Source organism: Dysidea avara, chromosome 1, assembly GCF_963678975.1.
Source record: "Dysidea avara chromosome 1, odDysAvar1.4, whole genome shotgun sequence".
NCBI classification, from domain to species: Eukaryota; Metazoa; Porifera; class Demospongiae; order Dictyoceratida; family Dysideidae; genus Dysidea; species Dysidea avara.
The window spans coordinates 56,144,891-56,154,533 of record NC_089272.1 but is presented as its reverse complement, the minus strand read 5'-3'; the positions used below and the strand labels follow the sequence as shown (position 1 = coordinate 56,154,533).

General features: G+C 35.4%; 1 long non-coding RNA gene across 1 annotated transcript; it reads left to right on the top strand.

Moving 5' to 3' along the window:
- Positions 1 to 5,389: 5,389 nt before the first annotated feature.
- On the top strand, positions 5,390 to 5,845 carry LOC136236783 (uncharacterized). The gene is made up of 4 exons (XR_010692219.1): positions 5,390 to 5,454; positions 5,501 to 5,594; positions 5,645 to 5,734; positions 5,782 to 5,845. It is a non-coding gene; the product is annotated as an uncharacterized lncRNA (long non-coding RNA).
- Positions 5,846 to 9,643: the final 3,798 nt, after the last annotated feature.

Genomic DNA, 9,643 nt, shown 5'->3' with positions numbered 1-9,643 from the left:
TTAACAACATAGTTTTCATAACTGTGTTGTATCTATAGATTATCTGTAATAATTTTTATAAGGTAATAAAGGTAATCGTGGTAATATAGATGGTACAGGTAGTGGTAAGTATGGGTAATAGTGGTAATATAGGTAATAATGGTAGTATTGGTAATAGTGGTAATATAGGTAATAGTAGTATATATATATATATATATATATGTATATATATGTATATGTTATACTACAGTTTATCAACGTTTATTAATATTCATTCTCACCTTTGTTGCTACTAAATTCTTCAGCACCATGGATAGATAGGTACTGTAGGTATGGGCTATAAATTACTTTGTGGCCGATTTGGGTATTATTTGCGAATCCTTGCCATCCTATTTAGCTACCTGAAAAATGTTTGCCTTCATCATAACCTGCCAGCATCTTGGTCTGTGGCACCAAATCTCTGAACCTTCATCGTCTATTTCTCTTCTAAATTATAGTGATAGCTATCCTGCTAACAACTACTAACCAAGAATACAAATTGTTAAATTGTAAAATTGGGTTTAATGATTCTTGGGACCAGCCAATGGAAACACTTAATATATGGCCATACACCTGTATATGAAATACCTTTATGAAGGTAATAATTATATGCTGTAACTGTTGTTAATGACTATGTCCTACTGCTCTGCCATTGATAAGCACCTAACTTTGAAGGTGCTTTTCATAGACTAACTCCAGCACTTTTGCAATATTACATGATATAACTACAAGATCATAATAATTACGTGGTTTGATGTGTTAGACTGTTATTATTATTTATTAATTGGTACAAGGAAAGACAAAGTCTTCTAAGTACATCTAAATAAAATCAAACCGGCGATCATACAAAAATACATCTAATTTAGTCTTAAAGATCAGTACATTAGGTGCAGATACAATTTTGTGGGGTAAGGTGTTCCAATCATTGATGATTCTCTGTGAAAAACTATGACCTCTAAAAGCAGTGTTGAAACAATTTTTGTAAAGTCTGAGTCCATTTGATCGGGTGGGGTTGGTATTATAAGTTTTAAAAGTATTTTTTGTCCACAGATACTAAATTGTTCAGGATTTTGTAAGTCATAATCAGATCCATTCTGGTTTGATGGTAAAGTAAGCTGGGTAGATTAGAATATGTCAAATTATAGAAGGAGGGTATAAGTTTTGTGGCTCTTTTTTGAACTGCTTCTAATTTACGAATGTTTTTCATAAGATGAAGGTTCCAGACAGTTAATGCATAGTCCAAAATTGGGCGAACAAGAGTAACATATAATAATTTTATTGTGTTGGCATCCCTGGAGGCAAAGGTACGTTTAATAATTCCCAATACCCTGTTAGCTTTCATTACAATTTGATTAACATGACATGTAAACTTCAAATCTTTATCAAATAGTACACTCCCAGATCTTTTTCTTCCACAACCATGGAGATCATATTTGCTTCATTTTTGGAGGAGAAATAATACCCTGTGTTTGATGAAGAATGTCCAGTTGTGCTGTAGTGACATTTAGGAAGGCTAAGAAAGGATAGCCAGGTGTCACACCATTGCAAAGCAGAGTCATTGTCTTTTTGCAGGATGGAAGAATCCTCAGATGAGCATATAGGGCGATAAAGTTTGTGTCATCAGCAAAGATACTCAAATAGCTCTGTATACAGTCAGGTAGGACGTTGAAATATATAATAAATAAGATGGGACCGAGCACACTACCTTGTGGGACCCACTAGTGACAGTAGGCCACTTGGGGAGTGCTCCATGAACAACCACCTGTTGTTTCCTGTTTGATAAAAAAGCTTTAATCCAATGCAGTACCAAGCCATTGACACCATATGCTTCTAACTTACGTAGTCAACAAGCATCTGTGGGGAACCTTATCGAAAGCTTTTTGGAAATCTAGGTACACAACATCAACACTAGTTCCATCATCAATACACCTTGTCCAGTGTTTCATAACAGTTAATAGCTGCGTCTCACAAGATATGCTACAAAATCCATGTTACTCATTGCAAAAAAAGTCATTTGCTTGGAAGTAAGACATTATCCTATTTTTAATAGTTGATTCAAGCATACTGCAAAATATTGAGGTGAAGCTGATTGGGAGATAATTGCTAGGAAGATTTGTATCACCTTTCTTATGAATGGCAGTGACTGTTGCTAGTTTCCAACAAAAAGGCAAAGAGGACTCCTGTAATGATTTATCAAATAGGAAATAAAGGGGTAAAATAAGTCCATCTTTGATTTCTTTCAGCAAACGTGGGTGGTAGTTGTCTGGGCCACAAGATTTATTTGGCTTAAGCTGGTTTAGTTCAGTATATCATTGCATGTGATGGTAATATTGCCTAAGTGGTGGCCCTTAGATTTATCTGGTAAGGATGGCAGATCTGCTTCTGGCTCAATAGTAAATACACTAGAGAAAAAATCATTTAAACATTGAGCTGTTTCACAATCAGAACAGGTGAGTGATCCATCCTCTTTCCTTAAGGACATGATATCACAACGCACTTTTGCATTCTCTCTAACATATTTCCAGAACACGGATGGACACTATCAACAAATTTAAGTTCAAAATTGGATTTTTCCCTTTTAACAGTAGCAGTGGCAATGTTTCTCTTTGTGGTGTAAGAAAGATAATCAACATGCTGGTGAGTGGCTTTATTGGTGTTCCATGTTTTATGTTTCTGTTTAATTGCTTTAAGAGTAGAAGGATTTAGCCACTCAGGTTTAGAATTAGATTCAAACATTTGAGTAGGAACATATTTGTCGATACGAAATAGCAGTTTAGAGTGGAAAAGTAGCCACGTTTTCTCAATATTTAGTCCTTCCAAGAGTACTTCCCAGTCGGTGTTCAATAAATCTCTAGTCATTGATACATAATCTCCACGGTCATATAGATATTTAGATACACTATGGCATTCCACTGTGCAATAACACAAAAAACCTCTATAACAATATGATCTCACTTTTTCCAAGTGGCGATAAAGAGGTCATACTAGACACTGTATTTTCATCATTCTATAGTTAATGTAAGATCTGGGAGTGGCACTTGATCTGGCACTTGGTTGCTTCTAAATCTAGTGGCAAATGTGACATGTTGGATAAGATATAGGTGACCGGATTTATAAAAAGGGGTCTTCCACACACATCCAATTCTATGAACTTGGAAGATAATAACTTTATGTTCAAGAACAATGCAAACCTGAACTTTTCTCCATCCAGTACCCTATGTTGGTACTCACTACTGTCCAAATTTCAAGGCAATAACCTTTTCCAATCTGAAGTTATGAATTACCAAAGGTCGTAAATTAGATGTGTGTGGAAGACCCCTTTTTGCAAATCTGGTCGATCATCTAATAGGCTTATAAAGGCCTCATTGTAAGTATTAGCAGGTGTGACAGTCAGAGATGTCCAGTTTATGTAGGGCGCATTAAAATCACAGACAACAAGTACACCAATATCAACAGCATGTGTTAACAAAGAGCACAAGAGGTCAAAGTTCAGTGAGTCATTGTTAGGGGAATGATAAATTACACTCAAGAGTGTTGAAACCATCAATTTATGTTGTTTGGTTCAGAGAAACTGTTTTAGCTGGTAGCATTACTAATTTAGACATTCATAATGTTACAAGGGTAATGTTCCAACTATCATTCCTGAATAAGTTTTATTAGTGGTTACCATTCCTGTGTGTTATGAATTGCACAAAATTTAATGCTGATGGTAAAGCCAGTACCTTAAAGAATAGGTAGACTTTGTGTACAAGTGAATTATTACACTACCATTCTGATATAGCTACTGTATCTCCATAAAATTAATATTTTATTTCATAGAGCTAGTTATTGTAGCTGATAACCACTCACATAGTGTGTGTGCGTGTGTGTATTATACAGACCAATATAGACCACAATACATACTGTAGTTGATAAATACATATGTAGCTCTCTGCTTGACATAGTAGCTAACCTATAGCTTCCATAAGTGGTAGTATCTCAATCATGGTATATGAAAACAAATTTGTTATGGTCTTAATATTCTGTTGTCCAACTTCACTTGTGCTAGGTTTATTGTCAGACTGGTGAGATCATGAATCCTATTAAGTAGTTCCAAGAACATCCTGTAACAGTATGAATGTATCTAGACTAACAGCTGGAGCCAACCTTAGTGACCAATTGGAATATTCACAGTGTGCTGGGCAGCTATACTGGTAAATTACCACTGCCACTCCTGGCATTTCCTCTACTTCTGATATGAATTACATAAAAATAACCAGTAAAAACAGTCCCTAAGAGGTAATTACTAGTACCCATCCATCTATAGGTTATCCAAGTAGAGCTAGATTCATTAGTTTTTCACCTTAGACTGTTGCTCAGTTTTATACAGTTTTTCCAACAGTATTCTAACTTATCAATCATAAGAGGTTGCTAGCAGAACTAGCTATATTCTGTATAGACTGTGTGCTGATATGACATTTCAAAAAATTATAACGGTAAACATCATTTTGTTATGAACTAGCATTATATTAATATTGGCATTTATAATGGAAGAAATGATGAAGCACAGTGCATGAGTAGCATGGTGCAACAGAGTGTGATGTAACAGAGTGCATAATATTCATAATACATCATCACATGTATGTACAGTATAGTGTATCTGCATGCATACCGTCAGTGTTTATAATACACACATTATATATGTTACACAAAGCTGTGGTCCATGGAGTGGCTGTGTATAATCATTTTATGTGCTGCTTCCTTCATCGTTTTGTGGAGACATAAGTTTAGGCCAGGGAATCCATTGCAGCATAATGGATGCCAAGAAGGATGCCATTAGGCTGCAGTAGAATGCAAATGTCATAACAGTTTGATGGAAATGTAGTGCATACTCTTCAGTCATTGTGCAGTAATTATCAGCAGCATAAACACATGAATGCATATGCGTCAAATATTTGAATAGTTAAAAGAGGAATCACTACTAATTGAGCTATCAGTTGAAATAGAAATAAAGCCAAATGAAGGAAAGCTTGAAAGACATAACTGCAACAGTTATTGTAATTATTAGGCAATGCATTTTCACAAGGAGTCTTCTTTTTATCTGGATTTTGTGGACTGCTTCCATCAGGGTTATCCTGGGGAATTAATTCTTGACATATAAAGTCATCTATAGTCTTTCGTGTAATGGTCTCGTCTTCTTTTGCAGTACCTATAACATATAATTCATAATATTTTGTCCATAAATAGTTTTCATATCGGTAAATTTTGTTATTTTGAAACAATGCTTCTCGAAGTTTTGTGAATGATCTAGCCAGCAGACTGCTATCCTCCTTTATTTTTTTATGGCTGGAACGATCAAACCAGTATTTGAATAATATGGTATTTGAATAATATGGTATTTGAATAATATGGTTCAGCGGCATCGACTCTACCTGATTAAATGGTTACAGACCCAAGGTATATTCAGTATCCTTGGGGAATGACTGTCGAGATTTCAGTTTAGATGGTGTCTTTGTGATCACATCGGTGAACTCATCCAGGAGACTGGAGGCATACAAGTCCTCGTAGTTTCTACTTATGGAAATAAAATATCAAAAGTTAGTTTATATGTAAATAAACTTATTTAAATTATGTTATACTGGTATAGAGAGAAAATTGAAGACAAAAGAGGAACTCTAGATCTGTAAAGACAGTTAGAATTCCGGTAGACTCTGACAATGGTATTGTCAATAGTCAGGTAACTAAGAACTTTATAGCAGTCACAATGCATTTCTGCCTTTATAGCTTCGTCAGGTGACAACGTTCTTAGGGCGGAAAATAAGAAACAGATTGCATGGAGCTGTGTGCATGATGTTGGAGTGAAGTTTTTTCTTACCTGTTATACTTTTCCTTTAGTAATATAACTGCTGTGCTGACTTTGTTTTGTCTTAACTGGTGACATACTGTGTATTATCAGAAAGAAAAAAAGTGGTTTGTTAATTTAATTTTATTTATTAACATTTTTTTACCTAAATGGCGGCGTGCGTACATTATTCAGTAGTACTTCGTGGGACTAACCAAGATGGCGGCGTGCGTATATTATTCAGTAGTACTTCGTGGGACTAGCCAAGGGGTTTTCCAAAAGTTCAATTAGTCTCGAAAGAACATTTGGTGGTGCTAAAGAGGAGGAAAGCTTTGTATTAAATAAATGAAGAACTACTGTCTACTGTACCTTTTATGGAGAATAGGGAAGTCACTACCGCAGTTAGTCGGTCCTGTGTGGTCGCAGCGAAAGAGGAAGCAACTAAATCAGCGTATTTAAAAGTGTAACTAGGTGAGTGTATTGTGTAGCCAATGAGGGTCGTGGATTTTAAATAACTGTTATCAACGGTTGGAGGCCGAAAGGTTGCCTTCGCAACCAGTGTAATCACGTGAGGGCAAGCCTCGGGTAGTGTTGGGCGATATATCGATATTATATCGTATCGTTTGATTTTTTGCTGATATCGAAAAGTATCGATATATTTTTCAGAATCCGATATTTCGATACGATACATCACGTGATCTGAATTTAATTTTAAAATGTATTTTAGCTTATTTAATTTTTAATTGTAGCTTTCCATTACCTTTAGCAATTTTCAAATCACTATTACTCTTGTGTATGTGGGCGGGGAATCTCCATTGTGTATAGCTATAGCTACCTACTATCAAATTATGTAAGAAAACTGGCAATTTACATGAACAAATAATGTTACAATATCGTATCGAAAAGTATCAATATCGGTCAATTTTAGTCAATATCGTATCGATATTGTATCGTTCTGAAAATCCTGATATCGCCCATCACTAGCCTCGGGATCTAGCAAGTTGGGGACTCAAAATAGACGCCAGCAGTGCGAACGTTACTGTCTGTGTGCTATTTAGTACAGTCTGTTCTAAACTTATACTTACTTTAGCCTTTTTATTCCAAGAACTCCTCCAATCAAGGCGAACGAATTTTACTGTAGCAACTTTATTATTTTTGTGTGTGTTCACGTGAGGAGCCAGTATTTGCAGTGAAACATATTCATCTGAAAACACTTTAATTTACAACAATAGAAGTCTCTTGATTCAGACTTGTTAATTATCTGCATGCAACAGAATGAACAGCAGCAACAAGATATTTTATCTAAACTATCATGAGTTTGAAATTTATTTTTGTCATAATAACAACATTGTGATTGAGAACATGATAAAGAACAACATGGCAACTTTTCTTCATTATTCTCATTAGTTTTTATACAAAAGTATGTTTTGAGCTCAGGAATAGCAAGAATAAAGTGAATACATGCCCACAAAACCAGCAAATTACTGATAACGTTATGCAGAAATGTCTGTGGCTAGTAGGACAACTGCAGTTTAAACCAATAGTATCTTCATCTTTGTTGTCAAAATGAGCATTGGAATTGATGTATATAATATAAAATATTCTGAGCACTATCAAACCAAGGAGCAACCTTTTTTCATCAAGCGCACCTGAAAGAACTTTTTTCCATTCTGCTCCAGTTTTCCATGCATTTCTCGCAGCATTTGCTGCACCCTTGAAGCTGCCAGGTTGATTATCTGTTTGAGAAGGTTGTTGACCGCTGTTACCTTGGTTAACAGGATCCATCAATATACCACCATTTTCAGTTGCCATGATAAATTTGGTCACAGCATGTACTATGCAGTTGAACACTGACAAAGCAGAAACTGAAGAATCAGCGAATCAGTATGTGGTTTATACAGTATAAATACATACAAGTGTAGCTACACATACATGTGTGCAAGGCATGCATGCATGCAGTGCAGTTGCTATATAAAACGTGTATCAGTCAGAGCTAAGGTTTTAGCTGTCAGTCTTTTCTTTGCCTGGTTAGTCAAAATGGTTGAACCATTGGAAATGCAAAATGATACTGTTGACAAGGCATCTAAATGGACTATCTATTTTCTAATTGATCTTAGAGTGGTGTTTATAATTATCTATGTTTATGTTACAATTGTCAACCTGATATCCACAACTGCAGATAATGAGGCGACATCAGACAAATATGTTAATATTACTTTTAACGTTACCTCATGACCTGAGCATACTAATGTACTTGTCTCTTCCATTGATGATGCTGTGCTATGGAACTGTAGAAAACTTTCAGCCACAAAAAATTACTATAAAGGACTTTATTTATTGCTGTTTATAGCTTTATCATTATCCCTTATAACCTACTTCATTGTCAAGGTGGCTATCATAGTAGGTGCTAGTCATGAGGAAACCTATATAATGCGTATTGCAATCATACAATGTTTGCAAGACAAGAAAGCCTCAGAATTGCCAGAAAATTGTTGGCTGAAGCAAGACACCAAACAAATCTTGGATGGAGATCAGAATTTAACTGAATGGAAAAGGCATTCACTATGGAGGAAACTGTCTCTTATTTTTTCAGTTTGTATTCTGCTAGTATCATTGGGCCTTTCTTTGTTGTTCTATGATCTACATATTCTATCATGCTTATTTGAACCATCAGAAGACTTCATAGAATATAAAAGGGAAATGAGGAAAGTTGAACTTCGTTACTCTGATGCTTTAACAGCGAGTCAAAAAACTGTAGGAATCATTTTGTTTCTTTTAGCACTAATATTTCTATTGAACTGTTTAAATGTTTACTACTACACCTTTAAAGCTGTTGATTCGTTGAAACAGAATCTTAAAAAAAAGAAGCAACAACAATCGCATTCATAATTATTTCCTCTACATTTATGCAAGTATGTACTATACATTTTCTCAACTACTGTACATATCGGTCCCCTGTAATTATACTAGATTATTAAGTGTGTGTACTTATTTTGTAAACTGTAGGTATGTTCCATTGTGTTACCCAATAGTAGACATCTAGCTTAATGATTATGTTTGAAAGTGTCATCTTTATATGTACATAATAAGGTACATAGTACAAGTAGATAACTACACCGATCAAACTCCGTGGCGTATAGCTAAAGACATGGGATAACTTAACGGTCCTACTGTGATGCAATATTCAAAAAATCATTCCGATTTGTGAAAGAAAATGTAATGAAGCATGACATTCTGGTATCAGTAATGCATGAATTATTGGTGATTATATACCTAGGGGCAGATCTAGGGTTTTGCTAAAGAGGGGGCACACTGGTAGAAGTGACTGCACTGTGTGCGAAGCACAAGTACAAAATGTGAAACATGAGCATGGGCAGGTCTGGGGGCATGCCACCCCCACTTCCAGGAAATTAATATTCTGAGATTGACGATTCTGACAGAATTTTATTGCTAGTTAAATACTGGAAGTATATACGCCAGTGACCTAAGTTGACGTACCATAGGGATCTGTAATACATATCGATACGGCAATATATCGATACAGCAAATAAGTATCACGATACGATACTGTACTTGAGAATGATCGAAGTTTTCTAGTAGAACAGGTAGTGATTGCTCTATTACTGCAACTGTGATCTAAATACTCGAACAGAAAGCCTACCTGTGCTATAAAATGCAACGTTACGAGAATCCATACAAATACGCGTTTATATTAAGTGCTGCTGTTGCTGTGTTATGGCTAAAATATTCTTACCCAGGTCTTCTAAAAATAGTAGCTGTTACACTTTAAGTATAAAGAACTAG